Source organism: Protopterus annectens, chromosome 7.part0 (genome assembly GCF_019279795.1).
Source record: "Protopterus annectens isolate FY-2018-M chromosome 7.part0, PAN1.0, whole genome shotgun sequence".
Lineage (NCBI taxonomy): Eukaryota > Metazoa > Chordata > Ceratodontiformes > Protopteridae > Protopterus > Protopterus annectens.
In genome coordinates this window covers 636,846,470-636,874,211 of record NC_056739.1, presented here as the reverse complement: position 1 = coordinate 636,874,211, position 27,742 = coordinate 636,846,470, and the positions used below count along the sequence as shown (strand labels likewise).

General features: G+C 39.5%; 1 protein-coding gene across 3 annotated transcripts in view; it reads right to left on the bottom strand.

Annotated features, from left to right (window-relative positions):
• The window catches only part of GABPB1 (GA binding protein transcription factor subunit beta 1), a 2,781,617-nt gene that overhangs the window by 2,301,273 nt on the left and 452,602 nt on the right, over positions 1-27,742 (bottom strand). The gene's annotated exons all lie outside the window — the stretch shown is intronic.

The window sequence follows — 27,742 nt, the reverse complement described above, 5'->3', positions numbered from 1 at the left end:
TGCATCTTTATCTGAATAAGCTGCTTGTATAAAAATATTGTACTCTTGCTCAAATATTCCCCAATTCTCTGCAATATTCTGATAAAATACACGGGGTAAGCCCTTTCGAAATCCGTTTGCCACATAGCAGTGAAGGGTTTTGCAAATAAGCACCAACACACACACATATATGCCAGAAATCTATGCCAGTATCTGTGACTTTGCCTAATAGCACAACAAGCCTCTGTATAACTGAGCTTTGCAAAATAAGTCTCTCGGGCACTGCAATATTCTTGAAATTACTGTATTGCAAGAAATAACTTCTTATCAGTATAAGAAACATTTCAAATAACTGCACGATGTGAATGAACTGGGAGGGAAATGCTCAGAGTGACACATTTCAAAATAACTGTACTTCAAAATGGTGGTACCTTGCTAGGCAATTCTTTACAGTGCAGGAAACACTCTGTAATGACAACACTTTGTGAATAGACAAACCCAGCACAAGAAACTTTTCGAAATGGCTATACTTTGACTGTACTTCACAAAATAGTTGCACTTTGCACACAAATAATTCTTTGGAATACATGCACAGTAATAAGCACACACTGTAAGCACTTTTACACACTGAGATACTTAGAATAACTCCAATTATGCCCTTGATGCAATACAAAGTCGTATTTATGCCAAAACACATGCAGTCTCCTTGCTTTACTTACACTTAATCTGCTCTTTTTGCCCTTATTATATTTGTTTTGCTTGTTTAATCTCTTTTTATGCCCATTGTACTTTTCTTGTGCTCGTCTTACTCTAAACATGCCCATTTTGCCTCAAACACACTCGTTTTTACATACTTGTTTTGCATTTGTGATGACTGTTTTATCAACTATGTTACTCTTATACATTTCCCTTAGTTAATAAACCTTTTGTGCCTCCTGCTTGTTTAATAATGCAGTTTATAACCTTGCAATGCTCCATTTTATCTTTTTTATAAAACAAGCAGTTTGTACGAATTCTCATTAACTTTGATTCTTTTCTGGCTCTTTTTCATGCTTTTTTTTCTCTTAGCTTACCTTCACTGTCATCTCTGCACCTCATGGCTCTGGACATCATTCTCTGGAATCCTGGTTCTGACACCGTGTCGCTCTCCTACTTTGGATACAATAGAAGAGTCTTCATGGGTTCTGTTCAAGCAGCTATTATATACAAACACATCACAACAAAAGTTCACTGACTTTAAGTAATTTATATACAAACTAATTACTGCAATCATACGTATTCACTCTCTGGCTGCACTCTCAAAAATGGCACTGGGAATAGCATGTACCTGGTATTTATATGCGCATGTTCAGTCCTTGATATGCTTCTTAAAGATACAACACATACACTCTGATCTACAATCTTTATGCCATCTCAAAGTTAAGTGTAGCTAGCACCCTAGCTAGGCTTGTAGCTGCTTTCCCTGGTCATCATTTTTAATTTTCAGTACTGGAGAAACTGATCCCTAATGTTACAGGTGGTCTTTTTGGCTTACACCTAGAAATGAAAGAATTGTTTTGGCAAGTACATTTTAATGCTGTTACCTTTTCAGGACTTAATAAAACATTGGCTATTACCAGTTTTCTCAAATTTATAGCATTACAAAGGTAATTTTACCTTTAATTTTTAGTAACTGATATGTTTATTCGTGTTTAACATAATTATTTTTAAAAAGGCTTTTATACGTAAACATTTAAATATATATTTTTTTGCCATGGCCATAGGTCTCAACCTACTAATAGGTCAACGTGGAACACGGACCATAGCAATGTGTGACAAACAGAGAAAATGTGGAACACCCTATTTCCGTACTGTGTGAAAGCCATACCTTGACCATGGCCATGGCCCTTCAACCAAAATATACCATATGTAAGTATTTAATAATACACATGCTCTCTTGTAGACAGACACTTACATATACACACACACACATGTAGAAGCAAAAAAGACAGTGGCTCACGGATATAGAAAAACACACACACACACACACACACACACACACACACACACACACACACACACACACACACACTCATCCTTGTGATCTTGTCATACCTCTCAACTGCTCAGAATTTTGCAGAATGTCCAAATTTTGTCTCATTTTTGGTTCCTCACAAAATATGCAGCTTCTGGCAAATCTCAGAGGAATGAAATAATAAGATAATGACAGAACTTTCAGTTTCAGACATCATATCCTTCAAAGCATGTATTATAACACAAAAACCTGTTATTCTAGCAACTTTCAAAATTTATAATAGCAATATCTAAAAAATTGTTGCTATTTTTGTGGCTTTATCACCACATTATGTTTGGCTATTGGCTTTCTCCAGATTTCTTACTCTCGGCGGTTGATAGGTATGTAGAAGTGACCAGAGATAAAGGGGAATAAAATTAACACAAAAATATTGTTAATTTTTCACATATTTATTCTGTGGAGTTTAATGCACTAAATCAACAAAAAGTTTGTTGAGAACTTCAGGAAAAAAAAATATAACAAAAACTCTTTCCTAAGAAATAATAATGGCCAAATAGTATTATCTTGCTCCTTAGTGGAAAAAAAACATGTCACTGAAAAGCACACGATAAGGAGAATTATATCAAAATCTCAACTGTTCAGATTTTCACAGAAAGTCCAGATTTTTGCCTCATATTTTTAGTCTATTCCTCATAAAGTTTGTGGTTTTCTAGCAAATCAATGAGAATTTAATTCATTAAATAATGACAGGCATTTGATTTTCAGTCTTTGCATCCTTCAGAAAATGCATGGTAACTCAAAACCTTTTATTCTAGCAACTTTTTAAGTTTGAAAGAGCAGTATTTTAAATTTTGTCCCTGTTTTGGGGGCTTTGTCCCCCCATTATGTTTGACTTTGTCCAGATTTGTTGTGCTAAGAGGTTGAGAGGTATGTGTGTGCATGCGTGTGTGTGTATACAGACTGAGGCTGGGTAGGGGTCAGTACATTTCTGCTAAGCAAACTACTGCTTTCCCCTTTACCTTTACTACCTTCCCTTGACAAACTAGTTCTCTCTTTTTATTTCATGGGGAGGTCTGAAATATCCTCATGAAACCACAATGCAATGATGCCAAAGTCCTTTTTAGTGAATTCATAATTTTTGAGTTCTCACTGGCTCCCATCCTTAGGAACAGTTACTTGATTGGATTGTATACCGCAATGGCGATTGGTTGTAATTGCTGTATATGAGCCAATCAAAAACTGTGTAGCACAGCCAACGCTGTTCAATGAGGAACAGTGGAACAGCTATTTGACTGGTTTGCGCTGACTGAGGTTTCTTTTTTTAGGGATAAACTCTTGGCTAGGCTTATAAGGGCCCCAGGGCCATTAGCCTAGTAACCTCCTATGATCCTATGAATACCACAATGCCAATTAGTAATTGTGGTATACGAACCAATCAAAAGCCATGTAGTGCAGCCAAAGCTGTCCAATGCAAAGCAGTGGAACACTGGGTTTTTGTTTATGGGTCTTGTATGCCTTTAAGATGATGTCATTATGAGGTGGGGCATGACTTTTGTACAAACGTTTCTGTGTTTTTGTGGTCAAGGCTTTATCTGACGAAGTCTGGCACTGGTTTTTAAGACAAAAAGCGCTTAATAAAATTTTAGTTTGTTGTGTGCTCTACAAAGCCACTGCTCCTGATTTTTTCTGTAGTTTATGCAGCTTTACAACTACATTTTCAACACAAGCACCTGTACAAATCAGTTTGATACACAAATGACATGTAATTCTTTACAAAACTCCAGCTAGCTATGCTGGCATATGTTACACATCCACTGCCCTACGTCTTCTGGCATAGCTGGCAATACCTCACATCATAACACTATTTTTTTTTGCTGTCTTAAGAATTGATGGGATAGAATCAGAAGCATTAGAGGCAAATTTAAAAGCATCCTCCAATGCTGGAAGAGTAAGAGGACTGGGTGCTGTATTTGGAACTTCTTGTTTAAGGAAATCATATCTGTCCAGCTCAGGAGGAACATCCATTTGTTCCCAACAAAATACATCCCTTAGCCTGGAAATGGTCTCAAGCAAAAAAAGTCTCCATCTGTAGAACTTAAGGCTCACTATCCACAGTACCCTCAAATGACATAACTCTGCCTCTGTCAACATCTGCACCATCTGAAAAATCATCCTCTTCCTTAGAAGAAACAGTACAACTTTAGGAGGTGGCGTATTGCACCCAAAATTGAACTGAGATGACTGCAATAAGCTCCTGGCCAACGTAATAACATAATTTTTATCCACAGAAACCATTATTTGTTTATTGTTACTACGAACTTTTCTACGGGAAGAATGGCTAAGGAAAAGCATATCATCCTGAGCAAGATCCCCTGGCACCCTAAGAAGACCAAGGTATCTCCTGTTCTTAAGATGGATGGCTCTCCAATGTCCAAGGACGATGCTGGAAACCCAGCACAGAAAGGCTGCACCAGAGGAATTCAAGGAAATATAAAAGTGGTCTGAGGAACCACTAGTGCTTAATGCAGTGGCACTCTCACTGGCTAAGGCATTGAATGTGCCTGCACAGAAGGCAAGGACTCCCACTTTAATTGCTTTTTTTTTAGGTATATTTGGAGAAGAACCACGAGGAACAGGTTAAGTATCTATTCTGCAGATAGAGAAGAAGCCCAGCTGCCAATAATCTATGCTTTTAAGAGTCATTTGGAAGTTTGGGCAGTAGTAAGCACAAGACAATACACAATCCTTATAAAAAGGTAATAATTCCTCAAAACAATGTCATGTAGGCAGCACACAAAATTCCACTGCCAAAATCTTGTTATCCATATCTATATAACAGAGCTTCCAATTTCTCAGTTACTCTATCTATATAAAATAAGTAAACACCATAACAAAATACAAGCATTTATATAAGGAACCATTTTCCCCAAAAAAATTACTTTCTGACTGCCTACAATTTTAAAATAAACATAGAATAAGCCCTAGGGCTGCTGCTGGAAAGTACTTCCCTGAGAGACAATAACAGTAACAGAGATACACCTACCAATATACCAGAAAAGCCTCTATTCTTAAATTGATATACTGCAGTTTCCACAAAAACCTACTGTAAACAGTAAAAATATAATAACATTATTATTTATACATGTGGAAAGGATGCCCAAAATGGGTCTTTTCTGTCTGACAGGAAGCTTTGGCTAACTTCTGCTCCAGAGAAGCCTCGAAGATGCATCTGCACGAGAAAGCAAGAACGTACTGAAGATATTTAGTCACTCTGGGTGCTTTTACAGTTTTTTTTTTTTTAAACAAGAAACATTGTCATTAAATTATCATTTATGACGCACACACAAAATACATTTATATAAATGAAAACAAACCATATTGACATGTTTTCAGTTGCAAACATTATACATCACTTAGGTTCATAGGTAGGTACTAGGCTATCGGCCCAAGGGCCTACGTAAGCCTAGCCAGCAAGATTCCATAGCTTACGCTACCCAAGAAAGTTATTTTCCTGTGCCACTGTCCAGCAGAGACAAAGAAGTGATCCTCGGGGTGTATTTCCTATTTCCCATCCACTCATCAAGATTTTTCTTGAAGAGTGCTAATGAAGAACTTGGCTTGACATAGATGGGTAGCTTGTTCCAGAGTATAGGAAGTCTCTGGGACAGGAATCTATCCCTCCAGCATGTCCTGTTTATTGTGGTGACAAGGATTAGGTCCCTAGAGCATGTAGCTTGGAGGGATTGGGATTTCTTTAGGTGTAGCATGTCCAACAGCTCTGGGTTTGACATAGCTTTATATGTTAGGCAGAGATCACCTCGGAGTAGGTGATACGCTACGGAGTAAAGCTGGAGTTTTTTGAGGCGGTCAGTGTAGGTCATTTGTTTGAGGCCAGTACTCCTCTTTGTGAGGTACTTCTGTGGCCTTTCCAGCTGCTGCAGATGTCTTGTGAGGTACATTCCAAAAGGGGCGTTGTACTCTATAATGGGTCTAATGACCGACAAATAGAGGGGAACAATGACCTCTTTTTTCCTGGATGAGAATCCTTTTATGATGAGGTGTGCCACATAGAAGGACTTCCTGACTACTGTGGCGATGTCACTATCAAAGAGGACTACGGTCCACCTGGGTCCCAAGGTCTCTTATCACGCATTCGATAATCTACCCAGTCATTTTCAATCAAACATTACATAGCCCATTTAAATCCTGCCTTCCATTAAACTGCATTCCACCTCCAAAACATTATTCTGCATGTATTGTTTCCACAATTCCCATTTTTTCTATTTAATCTCACTTCCAGTTCTTTTATTTCTATTACTAGATTCACTACTTCTAGCATGATTGGTTTAGACTCTGATTTACATTTTCTAGCAATTGTTTTTTGGCAGTCACCAAAATTAAACTCAGCAAAGTCTTACATGTCTAAACAACTCCTATTCTGTATCACAGCTCAAAAATGATTTCTCATCATGAAGGATATATTCTGCTGTACTCTGTTCCAAAGTCTTCTCCTTTCTGGCTGTTCATTACTTAGTTACACCAATTTGCTCTCCCAATTTTTCTGACAGAATAGTCTGCAGGGAATTGTTAAAGTCTGCCAACTCATTACATTATTAAAAATGTTTCCAATTACTCTTTCTTCCTCATCATATCTTCAAAATATGCAATCTACCAAAGAAAAAATCTTTGGCATCTACTTGGGATATAAAAATACCTGTCCAAATGCTTCCAAGCAAAGATCAATACCAAAGAAAAAATCTTTGGCATCTACTTGGGATATAAAAATACCTGTCCAAATGCTTCAAAGCAAAGATCCTAAATCCTTTAGAATTTATTGCATATTTGGGAGCCATACATATATCCCCTATTATTCTTTTAGGAATTGCTTATCCAAGCTCTCTTCTCAATCATTTCTAATCTCCTATAGTTGTCATGTAATATTTTATATGCACTACTCATTATCCCTTTTTTAACACCAGCTTCTGTTCTAGATTCTACTAAAAATTATACCAGTGATGCTCTTTCACTTAGGATCCCCCCTAGTTCTTTCTCTTTGCTAATGAAAATATAACTCCTCGACTATCTCTAGACTGCAGTCCAAATGGATTCTTGGCCTCTTCCCATTCTATTACCTTTTCCGCTCTAATAATTTTCTCCCAATACCTTGGCTCCTTTGCCAGTTAGTACACTCCAGTCCCCTACTGACTATTCTCTGTACCCCTAATTGCAGTCATCTCCTTTCTCCTTTCCCCTGTTGGCTAAGTTCTTAGAATACTTTCTTCTACTTTATGAATATAATATTCTGCATGATTATTGTTATTCTCAAAGGTCTGCATCCAAATTTCCAGTCTCTCCTAGTTTATTGGGCTTTCCCCCGGTTTCATCATCATCCCCCCTTTCCATTATGAAGTATAGCTTTCTGCTTGTGTACTCTGAAAGACCCCTTCAAATTAGGTCACCCCAAATCACCTTGTTCTATAGGAATTATCAACTTATCCTACTTGACTCTTGCCCTCTTCCCCCTAAATAAAATCCTTCAACTCTTTATTAACTGCTATTCACAACTTCTCTGTTTGATAAAAATGTCTGACCTGTATACAAAACTAAAGGGATGAAATACATTTTCTCTGCTTGTATCTTGTTATCCATATCCATATAACAGATCTTCCAATGTCTCGGTTTTGCATTATCTTTTCATGTAGTCTTTTCCCACATATCCTTAGCTGCCGTACCAGAATCCTTCTTAATCCATACTCCTAAGTACTTCCATTTATCATGTCCCCATAAATATGGGTATTGCTGAACCAATTTGTGTGGGTACATAATTTATAGCTTTTGCCTTTGTTTTACCTTCATTAATTTCGTATCTTGAAACTGTCCCAGAAAGTTCCACAACACTGAAATTTTTTTTTGTTTTTTATCAGGTACAAAATAATAGACCCGCGGTGGTGGTGCTGCGGTAGCGTTGTTGCCTCCCAATAAGACGGTGTCCGGTTCAATTCTGAGCTAGAGCGTCTTCTGCGTGGAGATGTGCGTGAATGGGCATACCTTCGTTGAAGGTTGTGCGTTAGGGCTGGTAACTCGGCACGTAAAAATCAACTATCAATCATTAGCGGACCGGAGTTCCGCTGTGGTGACCCCTAACCGGGAAAAGCCAAAAGACACAACAACATCAGGTACAAAATAATATTATCTGCAAATAAAGCCAACATTTCTCGATTACCATACCAATTATATCCTTGAATTTCTGAGTTCCATTTATATGTAATAATTAAATTTGAATATTATAGAGAAAGTAGAGATAATAAGGCACAGGAGGTGCATTAACAGAAATTAACAGTAAGAATATTATAGGCTAAGAAAGGGCAAAGGAAAGTGGAGAAGAGGGGAAAAAGATTTAAAAAAGATGATATAGGAGGAGATAAGAGTAGGTGCTAAGAGCAGTAACAGAGATAGTGAGCGTACTGTGTATTGCAAGTAGGAAGATGGAAGAGAAATGGAATAGTATGTGTAACAGAATCAGGAAAAAGCTGGAGAAAGTCAAGTATGGAGCCTGGAGTTAAGAAGGTATTCTTTTAGGGTATACTTAGAAATGGGACTTGTAAATGCAGATCTAATGTCCACAGGAATCTTGTTCCAGGTTTTGATATGCAGAAGTATAAACTATGCCCTATACTTTTTTTTTTTTTTTAAGGATTATCAAGAAGCTGCTTTTCAGATGAATGATGTGATTAGGAAGATACTGTTTCAGAATGTTACAGATGGACAGAATGTGGATAGAATTCTATCTCATTTTGTGGGCGTGAAGAAAGTCGACTGTGCTTGAGGTAATTGGGCAACTCGATCCAGTGTAATGTTTTCAGAGCAGAGCAGTGATGACTTTTAGATGACAGACTGATTGCAAATCTAGCTACATTGTTTATAACATATTTCTAGTTTTCTAATGAGGGAGATTTGAATATTGGTAAGAAAAGGTGAGGCATACAGCTGAGTAGGTAGAAGGTATGTGTTTACCAGTGTGACTCTGGAAGATTTGGTGATGAATTTTTTGGATCTGTAGACCATGCTGAGTTTTTGTGTTTTTTATACAATTTTGTATATGAAGATCAAATTTCAGTAGAAAGTACAGTAGTGTAAAATCTTACCATAACGGTAGATGTCCTTGTCTTCAATGTTGCAGTAGTCTTTACCATATGGGATTCCCTGACGCAGAAGCCCAAACATCTGGCCAGTCTACCAAAGACTACTTGTTGCTTATTTAAAGTAGGCTGAATGTCATCCAAATGCTCATTGTGTAGCATAGAGCATAAAGGTGACATTCAGGCCTACGATAAACAGAAAGTACAGTTGTGTACCTACCATAAATGTAGATGTTAGAGTGTATTCACTGTTGCAGTCAGTAATCCTGCTGGCAGGCTACCTGCAGTCAGCCTGAGTTCCAAAGTCTAGGTCCGGCGTTGGTTGCTGTTGCCTCCTCCCTGACGTCAGTGCGCCAGGGGTATAAAAGATGCAGCCAACGCCATTTTCTTCAGTTTTTCTTGCCCCAGATGTCAGGTGCCCCTAAAATGGTAGGCTAAATAATGCCAATAAGCATGCATACACAAAAAACAACTTTTCCTTCATCTACAAACAAATACACCACATAGGTTGTATAGAATAGAGAAGTACAGATAAGTCCCAGCAAGGAAAAGGGGGATGGTGGGTGGGTAACCTGGACTGCAACAGTGAATACACTCGAACATCTACATTTATGGTAGGTACACAGCTGTACTATGTTCATCGTGTTTCACTGTTGCAGTCATTACAATTGGGTTGAATACCAAAGCTAAGGTTGGGAGGCTGGTGCTAAATAGGATTAGGAGAGGCTATCAGGCCCTGCAGAACTGCAGTGGCAAAGCCTGCCCTGGCGTTAGAGTAGAGAGGTAAGTGATAGTGCTTTGTAAAAGTATGCACTGAACTCCAAGTTGCAGCCTCTATGATGTCTTTGGTTGGTACTCCTCTGAGGAAGGCTGCTGAAGTGGCTGCTGCTCTGGTTGAATGTGGCCTAATGCCCTTAGGCACTGATTTGCCATGCTGTGAATAGCAGAAACGAATGCAGTGGCCTATCCACTTTGAAATAGTCTGCTTTGAGATATGTTTTCCTTGTGATCCTGCAACATATTGCACCACCAAAACAAAAACAAAAACGACAAACTGAGCAGAACTTGCCAACGCTCACACCTCTGATTCAGTGGTAAATAACAGCTCTAAAAATCCAAATCCGCTGTAGCAAATGTACCAAAATAGTAACGCTGAACGCCAATGAACGAAAAAATTATTTATTAAGCCAAACAACTCAATGTAGCTTTTCGTCGGCGCTCTGCACCAACTACTTCAGAATTTAAAAACGGAAAACTCGCACCATTACAATGGCTTACATAAATACATTAAAACTGAACATGTGATCAACACGCTCCCATACTCCTTCCCTCTAATTTAAAGGTACTGCGCTCACCAAACATAACTTTAAAATGACAACGATCGCTGCCTAAAATCTGAAATTAAAATTTATGATAGATTACCTCTACCAACCATATATATGGAGAATATGGAAAAATATATTCTATGCATATATCTATATTATAAATTGTTATATTAAAAAAATCACAAAAAACATTTTAAACTACATTATTACAAAATACAAACATTTAAATGCCCACTCTATCTGAGGCTTAAAAATACAATGAAAAATGCAACTGCATTACTTTAACTTATCATCATTTGTTATAACGAGCTTATTTAGCTGCCAGAGCCTCAAGGGAACATAAGCTACCATGAAGGGTAATGTCCAGTACAACACTCATAGGATATACCCTACCTCTCTAAACTTATCAGTTTGAGAACACTACTAATTGATAGCATGTTATTGAGGCCAGGGTAGTGGTAAACCTCCAGTTTTAACTGCCACAATAATTCTCTGAATTCTAATCTCAGAGATTCAGGGTCCCCCCTATTCTCGGAGCACACTTGGTCTATCACCGAAAAGGTGAACTCATGACCGGGGTTGTCCTTGATGTGCTTTGCCAAGGCGTTTTCCATCTTCTCCTTCTTCATTGCGTACAGGTGTTCATACAGCCGTTCCTGTAACTTCCTATGCGTCTTGCCAATATAAAATACAGGACAAGACGAGCATTGGGCCAAATAGACTACCTGATTGCTGGCACAATTGCAGCTCCGTTTGATCAAAAACTTCTTGTCCCTTATCAAGAAAAATGTGCCTGCTTTAACAAATCTGCAATACTTGCACGTTACATTTGAACATCCCAGATCTTGAACATATGTTCTTAACTTTCATTTCCATGATGTTCTTGATATTTGGACCTCTCCTGAAGGTGACTTTGGGCTGAGGATTCAACCCAGGGGTCCCCAAAGGATCTGCCAATAACAAACACCAATTCTTCTTGATGATTGACACAATGTCCTTAGCATCCAAATTGTAGGAGATGATAAAATTGCAGTGGTACATAGCACTACTATGATCGACCCGTGGATGTATGACAGACTCTGACTTGGGATACCTCAAAATGGGTTGGAAATGACCGTCAGACCTCTTTGATTTGACTTCCATACATAGGTCAACAATGAGCTCCTCTGGATACCCTCTACACAAAAAGAGATTAGATATGAACCTGCACTCGTCATGAAAGTCACTTTCTTTAGAAACCATTCTGGCCACCCTGACCAGTTGTCCCTTAACTATGGATCTCTTCTGGTGGGCAGGATGGTCACTGTCAAAATGTAAATAAGAGTTGGAAAAAGTAGGCTTTCGATGAATTCTGCCTAGGAAACAACTCCTACCTTTATCCTTGAAAAGTTCCACATCCAAGTAGGCTATCCTTTCTGTTTCGAAAGATGAAGTAAATTTTAAAAATTCAGTTGACCTGTTGAAACTATCAACCAAACAATTTGCTGCCTCTTGGTCACCCTTGAGGATAATAAAAATGTCGTCCAAAAAGAGTGTATATAATGTCACCTTTTCTTGGATGATGGTGTTAGAAAAAACAAATTCCTTCTCCCAATGGGCCATCACCAAGTTAGCCACACTGGTCCCACAAGGCGACCCCATCGGGACTCCCAACAATTGGTAAAACCATTGGTTGTTGAATGAAAAAAAGTTACACGTTAGGATAATATCCAGGAGCTCACTAACCATCAACATCTCATCTGTAGGTGCTTGTTTGGAAGTAATTTCTAATTGAATCCATTCAACTGCCACACCATGAGGAACAGATGAATATAAATCAGTAACATCGATGGTTAAGAAATGACTATCTCCACTATAGGGAGTAGAACCAACCTTCGCCAAAAATGACCAAGAATCTCTTGAAATATGAGGTTCACTAGTCACATATTTTTTTTAAGGATTGAATCCACCACTTTGGCCGCTGCATAAGTAAATAATTGGCGCATGGGTGGATCCTGGATATTCTTGTGGATCTTGGGATTCCCAAACATTACCAGGATTCATGTGCAGATATTGCAGATTTGTTAAAACAGGCACATTTTTCTTGATAAGGGACAATAAGTTTTTGATCAAAGGGAGATACAATTGTGCAAGAAATCAGGTAGTCTATTTGGCCCAATGCTCATCTTGTCCTGTATTCTATATAGGCAAGACAGATAGGAAGTTACAGGAACGGCTGTATGAACACCTGTACGCAATGAAGGAGAAGATGGAAAATGCCTTGGCAAAGCACATCAAGGACAACCCCAGTCATGAGTTCACCTTTTCGCTGATAGACCAAGTGTGCTCTGAGAATAGGGGGGGCCCGGAATCTCTGAGATTAGAATTCAGAGAATTATTGTGGCAGTTAAAACTGGAGGCTTACCACTACCCTGGCCTCAATAACATGCTATCAATTAGTAGTGTTCTCAAACTGAGAAGTTTAGAGAGGTAGTGCATATCCTATGAGTGTAGTAGTGGACATTACCCTTCATGGTAGCTTATGTTCCCTTAAGGCTCTGGCAGCTAAATAAGCTCGTTATAACAAGTGATAATAAGTTAAAGTAATGCAGTTGCATTTTCCATTGTATTTTTAAGCCTCAGATAGAGTGGACATTTAAATGTTTGTATTTTGTAATAATGTAGTTTAAAATGTTTTTTGTGATTTAATATAACAATTTATAATATAGATATATGTATAGAATATGTTTTTCCATATTCTCCATATATATGGTTGGTAGAGGTAATCTATCTTAAATTTTAATTTCAGATTCTAGGCAGCGATCGTTGTCATTTTAAAGTTATGTTTGGTGAGCGCAGTACCTTTAAATTAGAGGGAAGAAGTAGGGGGGTATGTTGATCACATGTTCAGTTTGAATGTTTTTATGCAAGCCATTCGTGAGTTTTCTGTTTTTAAATTCTGAAGAAGTTGGTGCAGAGCGCTGACGAAAAGCTACATTGAGTTTTTGGCTTAATAAATCATTTTTCGTTCACTGGCGTTCAGCGTTACTATTTTGGTACATTTGCTGCAGCGGATTTGGATTTTTGGAGCTGTTATTTACCACTGAATCGGAGGTGTAAGCGTTGGCAAGTTCTGCTCAGTTCATCCTGCAGCATATGCCACTAGAAGTTGCTCAGTCTTTCTGAAAGCTTTGGTTCTGTCCAAGTAGAAGCGTAGCTGCCTTTGAATGTCCAAAGAATGCAGAAGACTCTCACCCTTATTCTGTGGGTTTGGGTAAAAGGTAGGCAAATGAATTGCTTGGTTAAGGGTCACACTGGACACTACCTTAGGCATAAATGTAGGGTTTGTCCTCAGAGAAACCCTGTCAGGATGGAAAATGATAAAAGGTTCCACAGTCATGAGTGCCTGTAACTCTGAGACTCGTCTAGCGGAGGTTATGGCTAGGAGCACAGCTATTTTCCAGGATAAGAATTTTATATCAGCTGCAGAGGCTGGCTCAAACGGAGACAGTGTGAGTTTTTCCAAGACATAGTTGAGGTCCCATGCAGGTATTGGTGCTCTCCTTGGGGTCTTATGTTTTTGGCCCCTCTGAGGTACTGCCTTAGTAATGGATGTGAAAAAATAGGTGGTTCTGTATTGTAATGAGCTGAAATGGCAGAGGTATGACTTTTAATTGATGAAAAGGAAAGGCCTTTATCCAGCATCTCAGTTAAGTATTGCAAAATCTGAGGAATATTTGGAACAATCGTGTCAATACCTTGTGCCTGGTTCCAAGCACAGAATCTTTTCCATTTTTCTGCATAAGATTTTCTGGTGCTAGGCCTCCTGGCCTCCAAAATAACATCCATCACTGCTTTAGAGAGAGATGGGTCTTGAATGGCTATATTATCCGCCATGCTGCCAGGTTTAAGGTCCTGAGTTGGCTGTGCAGTATCTGACTGTCTTGTTGGGTCAGTAAGTGAGGAATTTGAGGTAATGTTCAAGCTGGGCATTGAGGCAGGCTCTTTAGGATTGGGTACCAGTGCTGGCTGGGCAAGTCTGGGGCAATCAGTATCATTTTTGGGTTGTCTTGTCTGACCTTGAGGAGTACCCTTGGGGAGGAAAGGCATGTACTGTTAGGTTTTTTCCAGCAGAAAGATAGAGCATCCACTTTCCATGCTTGCTTGTGATAATTCCTTGTGCAGAATGTCTGTAGTTGGCAGTTGTGAGGGGAGGCAAACAGGTCTATGTCTGGGCATCCCCAGTTCCTTGTTTTTATGCTGAAGACTTGTAGATCCAATTTCCACTCATGGGGATCCATTAGGTTTTTGCTTAGTTCGTCTGCCAGAGTATTTATCCTTCCTGGCAGGAATTGTGCTTGCAGATGTATTTGGTAAGTCAATGCTGTTTCCCATAAGTTCATGGCTAGTCTGCAGAGGGGGTAGGAATGTGTGCCCCCCTGCTTGTTTATGTACCACATGACTGTAGTATTGTCCGTCTTTATCAGTAGTTGTCCTGGATGAAGTAGATCCTGGAAGGCTGTCAGGGCATTTTGAACTGCTAGCATCTCTTTTTGATTGATATGGAAATGCATTTTATTTGCGGACCATGTGCCCTGAATACATTTTCCTGCCATATGGGCCCCCCCAGGCATAATCTGATGCATCTGTTGTCAATGTCTGCTTGGCTGTGGGTAAGGTGAATGGCTGTCCCATGTTGTGGTGACAGACTTTTCCCACCATCGAAACTCCTGTTGCAGGCAGGGAATGAGGGTAATTACTGTTTCCAGGCTGTGGCAATGCTGAGTCCAAACACCTTATGGATATCATTGAACTCATATGCAGTCTTGCATATGGAATTAGCAGAATGCAGGATGCCATGAAGCCCAAAGCCTGCAGAATTTTTCTTGCAGATAACTGGGTCTTTGTTGCCAACATTTTGAAATAAGTAGTCAGTTGTCTGTGTTTGTCTGGCGTGAGATAAGCCATCTGGGCAGTTGTATTTAAGCTTGCAACCAGAAATATTATCTCTTGAGAGGGTACGAGTTTTGATTTCTTTTCGTTTACTGTGTACCCTAGGCCTGTTAGTAATCTTTTTACAAACGCCAGATGCTATAGTAGAATGTCCTTGTTCTCTGCTTGAATACGGCAGTCGTCCAAGTAAGGATATATTTGTATGCCTCTTTGTCTGCAAAATGCAATTACTGGTGCCAGGCATTTTGTGCACTGACCTGGGCGCAGTAGATAAGCCAAAGGGCAGTGCAGAGAATTGGTAGTGCATTGAGCCAGCTATAAGTCTGAGTATCTTCTGCATGATTGTCTGATTGGGACATGCAGGTATGCCTCTTTTAGGTCTAAAGTCACAAGCCAAGCCTTCTTGCTCAGCATGGGCAGCTGCTGCTGCAGAGTTAACATTTTGAATTTTGGAATATCCAGGAATGTGTTTCGTATAGACAGGTCCAGTATTGGTCTCCAGGCTTTGTCCTTTCTGGGCACCAAGAATAGCCTTGAGTAAAATCCCAGTCTCTGCTCTTGTTGTGGTACTTGCTGAATGGCTCTCATGTCCATGAGGGAGGAAACTTGTTTTTTTGCCTCTGCCCATTGATTGCGTGGCAGGTCTGGCATACCGTTTTGCCTTGGCAGGGTGCGAAAAGTGGAACCTGTAGCCTTGTGATGCGATATTTAAGACCCATTTGTCCTGGGTGATCATGTGCCAATTTTGTGCAAAAAGTGCTAGTTTTCCCCCCAAAGGAGCTGCCAGAAGATAAGTGCTTGGTACTGGCAGGAGGAAGTCATTGAGACTGTTTCTTGTATGGCTGTGATTTTTCCTCTCTGCTTTTGGAGGTAGAAGCACCCCATTGTTTAGGCCTGTATGAGCCTTGGGGCTGTGATCTGCCTCTGGGTCTTCTGTATCTGCCTCTTTGTGGCCTGTTTGACACAGGAAAGGACCAATTCTTTGTAGGCCAGTTCCTGCTGAATCTGGGAGGCTGTACCTGTAAGAAATCCTTGACTGCATAGATTTAGCTTTGTCCTCCATTTTCTTTACACCTCTTCTGCTTTAACACCAAACAAGGTATCATGTTGTAATGGAGCATCTAATAGTTTTGCTTTAACATGATCGGGCGGATTCTGTTCTTTTAACCAAGCATGCCTCCTAATGACAAAACCTGTAACAGCGGCCCTGCAGGAGGCCTCTAGAGAATCAAAACCACATTGCAAAGTATGCTTTCCCACTTGCTCAGCTGCATGCAATAAATCCTGCATTTCTTTGTTTTCTGCACAGTCTGAATTTGTCAACATTTTCTGTTTAAGCAGTGACATAAGATATTGCTGATATTTAAGCATATGAAACTGACAATTTAAAGCTCTTACAGCCAAGGTAGCAGAAGTATAAATCTTTTTCCCCCATCTGTCCAGGGCCCTTGAATCCCTATCAGAGGGGATAGGGTTTTTTGCAGTGGATGCCTTGACCCCTTTGGGACCCTGAGAGATAGTTTCTGGGTCAGCAGCATGGTTTTCATAAATAAATTTATGTGAATCAAGAACCCTGTAGTATCTGTCTGGCTTAACAGGAGCTGGTGGCAAAGAGTCAGGAGACAAGACCGGACTCTGAAAATACATCTACAATGTCTAAAACAGGAGGAATAGCAAGGGGCCTGTGCTGAGGTAATAAAAGGAAGTCTCTGAGCCTTTTCTTGGATTTTGAGTAATCTTGGCTCTCCCAGTGGAAATGCTCCCTCATAGTGTGCAGGGTCACCACAAAAGAATAATCCTCAGGAGGAGAGGCTGAAGGGATAAATTCTTCAGCATCAGAATCCTCATAGGGAGGAAGAGAACATTCCTGTTCAGAAGAGGAATCAGAGGAAATGGAAACCTGATCTGAAGATTCATATTCTATCTCTTGCCTAGGCCTCTTATCAGAAGGGGGATGGGAACCCCTGATCAAAGTAATTAGGTCTTCAGCCATTTTAAGTATCTGTTTTTTAGGCATGGAGGCCTGTCCAGGAGAATGCTGTACTTGTTTCTTTGTCTTTAGAGCTGCTTTAGTCTTTGCCTTTGAAGCTGAAGTTGGTTTTACATATAACTGTGTAGGCCTGAAAACACCCTCAGTAGCCGATGCCTGCTCACCGGCTCTGGACCCATCTGAGGGAATAGTTTCTGAGTGTCCAATACCTTGAGTTTCCAGTGGCCTAGTCGGCTCCACGTGGGAGTCGGAAGAGGCCTGTGGTTCTGAGGTAGTGGGCGTCAGGGGCTGCGAAAGTGCCTCACTGAGAACCTGCGACAGGCCTAGCAGAAGCCTCATCGTCAGTTTTGGACCTCGGATGCCTGTCCTTTTCTTTTTCTTTGCGCTTTTTATAAACTCCGGTAGTCGGCTGTTTTGACGGCAATATAATTGAATCTTCTGCCAAAGTAATGAAATGCAAAATCGTACCGACGTTTAATACTGCGTTGGTTAAATCTAGCACAAAACCGACAACTAGCAACATCGTGGTCAGGGCCTAGGCAAAAAATACAGTAAGAATGAGAATCCTTATGAGGTATTTGCTTCCCACAAGAAATACAATTATTAAATTTTTCTGACATCGGTCTGGAGCAAGAAAAAAGTTTCCCCAACAGGGTACTTAGCTTTAATGAAGACTTCGGATATGAAATTCGAAAATCTCAGGAGTCGGCCGACCGGCACTTGCAAACTGCTTTTGCTTCGGGCACCACGGGGCAAGAAAGACTGAAGAAAATGGCGTCGGCTGCATCTTTTATACCCCTGACGCACTGACGTCAGGGAGGAGGCGACAGCAACCGACGCCGGACCCAGACTTTGGAACTCAGGCCGACTGCGGGTAGCCTGCCAGCAGGATAACCCAATTGTAATGACTGCAACAGTGAAACACGATGAACATCTGATTGTTCCAGTAGGAACAGCAGTCCAAGGAACCCAAGAGGTAATTTGTACATCCAGAAAGGCAATAGACTAGAGGGATGGAGGGAGAGAGTGAATACTGCAGCAGTGAAGGCAAGGACATCTACAGTTATGGTAAGATTTTACACAACTGTACTATGTATTTACATTCATTGCTGCAGTATTCTTTACCATATGGGAGAGTGCCAAAGCTCAAGGGGAAACTGGAGAGGGAGAAGGAGCAGATCATAACCCTAAAAAGCCATGAAGAACTGCACTAGCAAACCCAGCCCTAGCTCTAGAGATACCATCTAACTTCTAGTGTTTGGTAAAGGTAGGTACAGAAGTCCAGATAGCTGCTTCAAGAAGACAGATACTATCTAAGCCCTTGAAAAAAGCACCAGAAGAAGCAACAACACTAGTAGAATAAGCCTTAACTGAAGAAGAAAGTCTCTTGCCATGAAAAGTGTAACAAAACGAAACACCCTTAGACATCCAAGAAGAAATCATTTGCTTGGATACAGCCAGTCCCCAAAGATCTAGGATGAAAAGAAACAAACTGATCAGATTTTCTAATACCCTTAGTCTTATCCAAATAAATCCTGAATTGCCTATGCACATCCAGAGTATGCATCACCCTGTCACTGTCATCTTGTAGAGAGGGGAAAACGTAGATAGATTAACAGACTGGTTAAGTGAAAGCTCATTAACCACCTTAGGCATAAAATAAGGGTTAGTGCGCAAGGACACTCTGTCCTCATGTATGATCAAAAAAAGTGGGCCTGCAACTTAGTCACCTGTCTGGCAGAAGTAAGAGCTAACTAAAGAACAGTCTTCCAGAAACAATGATGCAAGGAGGCTGAAGCTGCAGGCTCAAAAGGAGCTTGAGTCAGCTTCTCCAAAACAAAGTTAAGATCCTAGGGAGGAGGATCATGCTTCCTGGAAGGTCTAATATTAAGGGTGCCTTTAAGAAGTTGTTTCACCTCAAGTCTAGAAGCTAGAGAAGGAGTAAAAGGCAAACAAGCAGAGATGGCTGATAAATGGGCCTTAATAGAAGAATAGGCCAAATCAGCATTGAGCAACTCACACAAATAAGAGAGAACCAAAGGAACATCTACAGTAAGTGGGTCCAGGTTGCAAGAGACACCAAATAGAAAACTTCTTCCATTTGGATAAGCAGGATATCCTAATACTAGGTTTCCTGGCCTCTTGCAGGACTTGCCGCATGTCCTCTGAAAACAGGTGGTCTATCAGGAATCAAAATCCTATCACCCACAGTTGAAGTGTGGACAGGTAGGGATGGATGAGAGATCTCTTGTCTTGTGTGATTAGATCCACCTTGTGAGGTAACTTGTGATGGCTGCCCTTGGCTAGATGCAGAAGTAGGGGGAAAGAGTGCTGTCGCAGCCAAAAGTGTAGAGCAGAGTGTGTGATGTGACTTTAAAAAGCATAGCAACTGATGAACGTGTATATATAAATATCAGGCATGTGCTATACTCAGTGCCATTTGAGAGTGCAGCCAGAGAGTGAGCATGTATGAATGTAATAGCTAGCTTGTATATTATGTTTACCTAAGTTAGTTAATAAGCTTCAGTCGTGATGTATTTGTACATAATAAAGCTGCTTGTACAGAACCCAAGAAGTCTCTTCTATTACATCCTGACCAGACGAGAAACATGGTGTCAGAACTGGAATTTCGGAGACTGATATTCAGAGTCACAAGGTGCAGTGTTAACAATGAAGGTAAACTAAGAGAAACAAACATGAAAAAAGAGCCAGAAAAGAACCAAAGGTAATGAAAACTTGCACGAACAGTTTATTTTATAAAAAAGATAAAACTGAGTATTACAATGGCACAAACCACATTATTAAATAAGCGAGAGGCACAAAAGGTTTATTAATTAAATGAAATGTTTAAAATTAAGGTATTTGATAAAACGATTATCAGAAAAGCCCATAATGAGCAAGTTTAAAGCAAAACAAGTGTGTTTAAAGCAAAACGGGCATGCTTAGAGTAAAACGAGCACAAGAAAAGTACAATGCGCCTGAAAAGAGATTAAATGAGAAAATCCAATATAATAAGTGCAAAAGCGGCACATTAAGCATAAATAAAGCAAGGTGACTGCATGTTTTTTGGCAAAGTGCTGTGTTTTGGCATAACTACTACTTCGTATTGTATCAAAGGCATAACTAGAGTTATTCAATCTCAAAGTGTGTAAAAGTGCTTACAGTGTGTGCTTACTACTGTGCATGTATTCTGAAGAGTTTATTTGTGTGCAAAGTGCAACTATTTCGTGAAGTACAGTCAAAGTACAGCCATTTCAAAAAGTTTCTTGTGCTGGGTGTGTCTATTCGCAAAGTGCCACCATTAGAGTGTTTCTTGTGCTGTAAAGAATTATCTAGAAAAGTACTGCCATTTTGGGAAAGTTTCAATGTACCATGTACCATTTATTCTCAAAGTGCAATAACTTAGAAATGTTTCTTACTCTGAGCTTCTTCTGCCCAGTTCATTCGCACAGTGCAGTTATTTGAAATGTTTCTTACACTGATAAGAGGTGATTTCTTGCAGTACAGTGATTTCAAGAGTATTACAGTGCCTGAGAGACTTACTTCACAAAGTTCAGTTATTCAGAGGCTTGTTGTGCCATCGGGCAAAGTTACAAATACTACATAAATTTCTGGCATATGTGTGTATGTGTTTGTGCATATTTGCAAAAACCTTCACTGTTATGTGTTAATATGGCAGATGGATTCTGAAAGCACTCACCACTTGTATTTGATCAGAATATTGCAGAGAATTAGAGAATATTTGAGCAAGAGTACAATATTTTTATACAGGCAGCTTATTCTGACAAAGATGGGTGCACCAGGGCATTCATTTTGCTAAACCTAGCTGGGTCAGAGGCCATTGAAAGACAGCATTCATTTGTGTATGCACTAGCAGTAATATGAGGGAGAAGGTGAAAATCGTCATATATATATATATATATATATACATATACACACGTGTGTGTGTGTATATATATATATATATATATATATATATATATATATATATATGTAATTTTATATGTAACATATATATGTTACATATAAATGTGTGTGTGTAATTTATATATATATATATATATATATATATATATATATATAAATGCATAGCCCCCCCCCCCAAACAAATATTACATTAGAGAGGCATTTGTTTTACACAAGAGATCAAAAACAAGGGGAAACGTTTGCAGCTTACATAACTGACCTGAGAAACAAAGAAAAGATGTGTCAGTTTGGTGACTTAAAAGATGAGCTGATAAATGAAAAGCTTGTGTGCGGTATTAATAGTGCTGCCGTAAAAAGCTATTGAGATTTGTCAAATTCATGAAGTGACAGAAAGGCACACAATTATGCTTGCAAGTGGCAAGAACATGGCTTCAGCAGGCTCCAGAGCAAATGCAGACAGCATGCAACATGTGGTAAACAGAAGCAGGCCTAAGCACATGGCAGCCACAGCCAATGCTGGTTCACCAGGGAAACCACGTAGTTGTCCAGCAAGTTCTAAGAAAGGAGCATACTCAGGGCGGGTCTATATTATAACATCAAAGTCTCAAAACTTTGAATGTTATAACATTGAACCCAAAACCACAAAAGCTGAAAACTCTGAAGACTGAACAGCGATTTTTTTCCCTGGGAAAAAAATTGCTGTTCCAGTACAAAATACGAAACACACAAACACTACAAACTATTTCTAATGTGGGGGGCTGTGCCCCCCACACCCCCCCTACTTAAATATACCAACTCCAAGATCGCACCACAGTGGAGGAAATAGCAAAGCAGTGGAAACGGCCCACCAAATTCTTTCCCTGGGAAAGAATTCGATGTTCCGTGACTTTGATATTGTCAGTCTTCAAGGTTTCAAGTTCAATGTTATAACATTCAAAGTTGTGAGACAACCAACAAAATCCAAATCCAGCTTTATTGTTAACTGTCGCAATTGTGGTGACAATTACAAGTCTAAAAAAGAGAAATGCTTAGCATTTCGTTAGCTATGCCACAAATGTAAAAAAATTGAACCATTTTCAAATGTTTGGCAAATCAAGTAAACCCCACACAGCTATAAAGAAGGTTCACTTGAAAAAGCAATTTGATCATATAGAGATCTGCAATTCTACTTTCTATGTAGATAGCGTATCAGTAACTGGTGAACAGGTTGATGCAGTGAATTTGGTGGCAAAGAATGAAGTGTTTTGTACTGTACAGATCAATGGTAAATCCACCAAGCTCAAAGTAGACACTGGTTCAAAGTGTAATGTTATATCAGCAGACACATTTGTTAGGGTGAGAACTAATGAACTCAATGTGGCTAGTAGTGTGAAACTTGTTGCTTATGGAAGTGAAGAAATTCAAGCCGAAGGCTCAGTAGTGCTTTCATGTTACTTGGCTAGGAACTGCTGCAGCTTATTTTATGTAGTTCAGACACCTGTGCAGTCATTATTGGGTCTCAGAGACAATCTGAGAGTGAATCTGATTTCTTTTACGAAAGAAGTTTATCATATAAGCGCATATCTTAGTTCCAATTTTTCTGAAGCCATTTTCTCATAGTATGCTGATGTTTTTGATGACAAGTTGGGCAAACTTCCAGTTGTGTATTCTATGAACTTAGACCCAGAGGTCAGTCCAGTAGACAGACCAGCAAGAAAAGTTCCAATAGCCATGCAGGATAAAGTCAAAGCTCAGTTGGATAAAATGGTGCAGCAAGGTGTAATTTGTCCAGTTACAGAACCAACCATGGTTGCAGCCCACAAAAAAGGCTCAGACAAAATCATATATATTGACCCAACAGATTTGACCAAAGCATTAAAGACACCACATCATGCAATGCATACAGTTGAAGAGGATGCAGCTCTAATACCGAATGCTACTGATTTTTCTCTCTTGGATGCAAAAAGTTCATTTTGGCAAGTGATGCTTGATCGCAAATCCTTATTACTGTCCACTTTTGGAACCCTGTTTGCATATATAGATTTCTGAAAATGCCATTTGGAATAAATTATGCAAGTGAAGTCTTCCAGTGTGTAATGGAGCATTTTTTTTCAGGTTATCCTTGTCCCATAATAGCAGATGATTTATTGGTTGGAGGCAATGGTAAAGCACAGCATGACAGAAACCTTAATAGAGTACTAGACATAGCATGTGAAGTGAACTTAAAGCTAAATCCTCTAAAGTGAAAATTAAGACTGCCAGAAGTTACATATGTAGGTCATTTATTTACCAACACTGGCTTAAAACCAGATCCTTCTAAACAAGCAGCTACTCCTGAGATGTCAGCACCAGATAATATTCATGCTCTACAATGTTTCCTTGGCATGGTCAACTATTTAGTTAAGTTTATACCAGACTTCAGTGAGTTGACAGCACCTTTGAAAGAGCTAATGCATAAAAATCTTACATGGTCTTGGTTGGAACGGCACCAGAAAGCATTTGAAGGCCTTAAGCAGAAAATTGCCTCCCCACCTACATTAAGATACTATGATGTCAATAAACCAGTCACTCTTTCCTGTGATACTTCAAAATTTGGTCTTGGTGCAGTTATTCTTAAAGAAGGCAGACCTGTAGCCTATGGACCTAGAACACTTACCCAAACTGAGATGCAACATGCTCAAATTGAGAAAGAACTTTTGGCAATAGTATTTGCATGTTCAAAGTTTTATGATTATATATATGGTTGAGCTATTCAGATTGAAACTAATCACCAACCTCCAGTTACTATTCTAAAAAAGCCTATGCATTCAGCTCCAGCGAGATTACAACAAATGATGCTCAAATTGCAAAAGTACAACTTCATAATAGTCTATAAAAAAGGCAAACTTCCTTATCTGGCTGCCACCTTATTCAGATCACCCAGGAATACAACGGAACAGCTTGACACAGAGAATTTTGACTTTGACGTGATGGAGGTGCGTAATTTTCCTACCACGAGACTTGATGAGCTGAGAGATTTTGCAAAATGCTGGATGGCCGTCAAATCAATCTAGTGTACCACCTGAACTGCAAACCTACTTTCCTTACACAGATGAGATGTTGATGGAAGATGGCATTATTTTCAAAGGTCCTAAAGTTGTTGTTCCTGCTTCCTTACAACATGAAAATATCCAGATTTTGCACTGTGGTCATCCAGGTTCTAAATCTACCAAAAGAAGGGCAACAGAACTAGTATTTTGGCCTTCACCATTGATAAAGTATTTTCTTCTCTCAGTATGCAATAGCAGTAAACTGCATTTGCAAAGAGAACCACTTCAGCTAAGTCAAGTTCCTGAACTACCTTGGTCAACAGTAGCCACTGACCTATTCGAGTGGAACAATCAACATTACTTTGTATGGTAGACTCTTATTCGAACTGGTTTGAGATTGATTTACTACCTAATCTAACATCCACTACTGTTATCACTAAGTTGAAATGTCATTTCTCATTCCATGGTAGTTCACACAAAGCTATTTCTGATAACGGTACTCAATTTACTAGTCAGTTGTTTCAGAAATTTGCAAGAGAATGGGACTTTGTACATGCTACTAGTAGTCCAGAATATGCACAATCAAATGGGCTAGCTGAACGTGCAGTGCAGAGTGCAAAGCAATTACGTGAAAGGTCAAAGCGTGACAATACCACTGTCTTTTTAAATTTATTTAATCTCAGAAACATACCCTGTGATGACATACTTGGCTCACCTGCTCAGAGACTTCTAGCCAGGCAAACTAGAACACTGCTTATTAGTTCCAGTTTATTGAGGCCTAAAGCTAAACACAACAGAACCATCAGAGCCCAATTAGTCAGGAAGCATTCTTTCCAGAAGTCCAGTTATGATAAATCGAGCAGACTTCTTCATTCATTGAAAGAAAGAGACAGTGAGGATACAAACGGCAAAAGGTTTCAACCAGATTGGTCAAGTAACAGGCATGTGTACTGAGCCGAGATCCTACTTCATAGAACTTGAAAAATCGCAGACATCTTCTGTACCACAGTCGATATTTAGCATTGTTCCTGTGATACAGACTTTAGATCTCACAGCAATCCAGACAATGTTCCTGTTCCAGAACATGTCTTACCTTCTGATTCCAACTCTGATGATGTTCCTGATATTCCTAAGGTTTAACATTCAGCAGAGAAAATTCCAGTTGCTAAGTCTAATTCTCAGTTTTACATCACACGATTTGGTCGCACTTTCAGACTTAGTGTGAAATACACAGCGAACTGGACACAGCTGTATATGCATACATAGTTTTGTATAAATGCATGACAAAAAAGCTATTTGTATTATTTCCAAGTCAACTGATATTCTCAGCATCGCATGATCTATTTCTCAAAGAGGGAGGATGTAGAGCAGAGTGAGTCATGTGTCTTTAAGAAGCATAGAAAGTGATGAACGTACATATATAAATAGCAGGCACATGCTATATACTCAGTGCCATTTTGACAGTGCAGCCAGAGAGTGAGCATATATGAATGTAATAGCTAGTTTCTATATAAGTTTACCTAAGTTAAAGTTAGTAAGCTTTGGTCGTGATGTGTTTGTACATAATAAAGCTGCTTGAACAGAATCCACAAAGTCACGTATAGCTGATAAGTGGGCCTTAATAGAAGAATAGGCCAAATCAGCACTGAGCAACTACACAAATAAGAGAGAACCAAAGGAACATCCACAGTAAGTGGGCCCAGGTTGCAAGAGAGACACCAAATAATAAACCTCTTCCATTTGGATAAGTAGGATTTCCTAGCAGTAGGTTTCCTGGCCTCTTGTAGGACTTGTAGCATGTCCTCTGAAAACAGGTGTCTATCAGGAATCAAAATCCTGTCACCCACAGTGCCAGTTGAAGTGTGGACAGGTGGGGATGGATGAGTGATCCCTTGTCTTGTGTGATTAGATCCACCCTGTGAGGTAACGTGATGACTGCCCTTGGTTAGATGCAGAAGTAGAGGGAACGAGTGCTGTCGCAGCCAAAAGGGAATCACCAACAAGATTTTGGGAGCATCATGTTTAATTCTGAACAGGACTTTTGGAATGAGAGGAAGGGGAGGGAATGCATAAAGAAACATCCTCTTCCAAGAAAATGAGAGGGCATCCACCTTCCATACTAGAGTACCTGGAACTATGGCACAAAATAGAGGAAGTTGTCTGTTCAGAGGGGAGGCAAAAACATCCTTGAGAAGAACCCCATTGGTGGATAATGTCCAGAAACATGGCTCTGTGAAGCACCATTCATGGGACTGGGTTAAGGACCTGCTCAGAGTGTCTGCTGCAATGTTTTCACCGGAAGGGATATAAACTACCTGAAGAGTCACTTGATATTTGACTGAATACACCAGTTAAGTTCCTGAAATAAGGAAGAAGAGGAACTACAAAGTCTAGAGAATGTGCATGTTGGAGCCACACTGACTTCAAAAATCAGTGATACTTTCACATGTGAAGTTTGGCCAGAGTGAGAATCGGAATGGTGGATGCCATGAAACCCAGAGTTCTCAAACTCCCTGGCAGTAATGGAAGTCAGTGGAAGAAGAGTGTGAAAGAAATGAGAGTTAAGGCCTTTGAAGGGGGCAGGGATGTATTGGCACTGTCTGAATCCTGCAACCCAGAAAAACATGATCCTGAGAGTCAGAGAAAACATTTTGACATTTGTAGTAAACCCCAGGCTCTGAAGAAAGGAAAGGGTAAAATGAAGATTTTGCAAAAGGGTCTCTGGAGAGGATGAAGATGCAAAAACCAAATGGCTGCAGGTACACTGAGGTGCCCAAAACACACAACAACAGCAAAAGTAAATTAAGGCACCAAAGTTACACACTGGAAATCAGTCACTGTACTTTATTGCAGAAGACAAACGGTAAGCGCTTTCACAACTTAATGTTGCTTCATCAGACCACATCACTACAACTGATGCTTGGTTAAATACTAGGACTATTAGTATGACATCACAATTTAAAGAGATATTACTCCACTAACATAAAACATATATCAATATCCATAAGAAAAATGCATAAAATATATAGAAAGGTGTGTATTTACACACAATAATATTTAAAAACAATAATATTTAAAAACATATTAATATTTAAAAAAGAGGGGGTGTCATCCCTGATGGTTATTAAAATATATATATATATATATATATATATATATATATATATATATATATATATACATATGCACACACATATAACCATAATAGTACAATGAAAAATATATATATATATATATAAAAAAACTCATGTTTTAGTGTTTAAGGCGCCTGGCCTTAAGGTAAGGAACTAATGAGGTGCAGCCATTCAAACCAGGATATCTATCTGCTTGTAATTTAGTGATCCATTGTTGTTCTAATTCTTCAGTGTGGTTTTCTACGTCACCACCTCTGTTTGTCCTTACTATTTGTTGTAAGATTAAAAATTTAA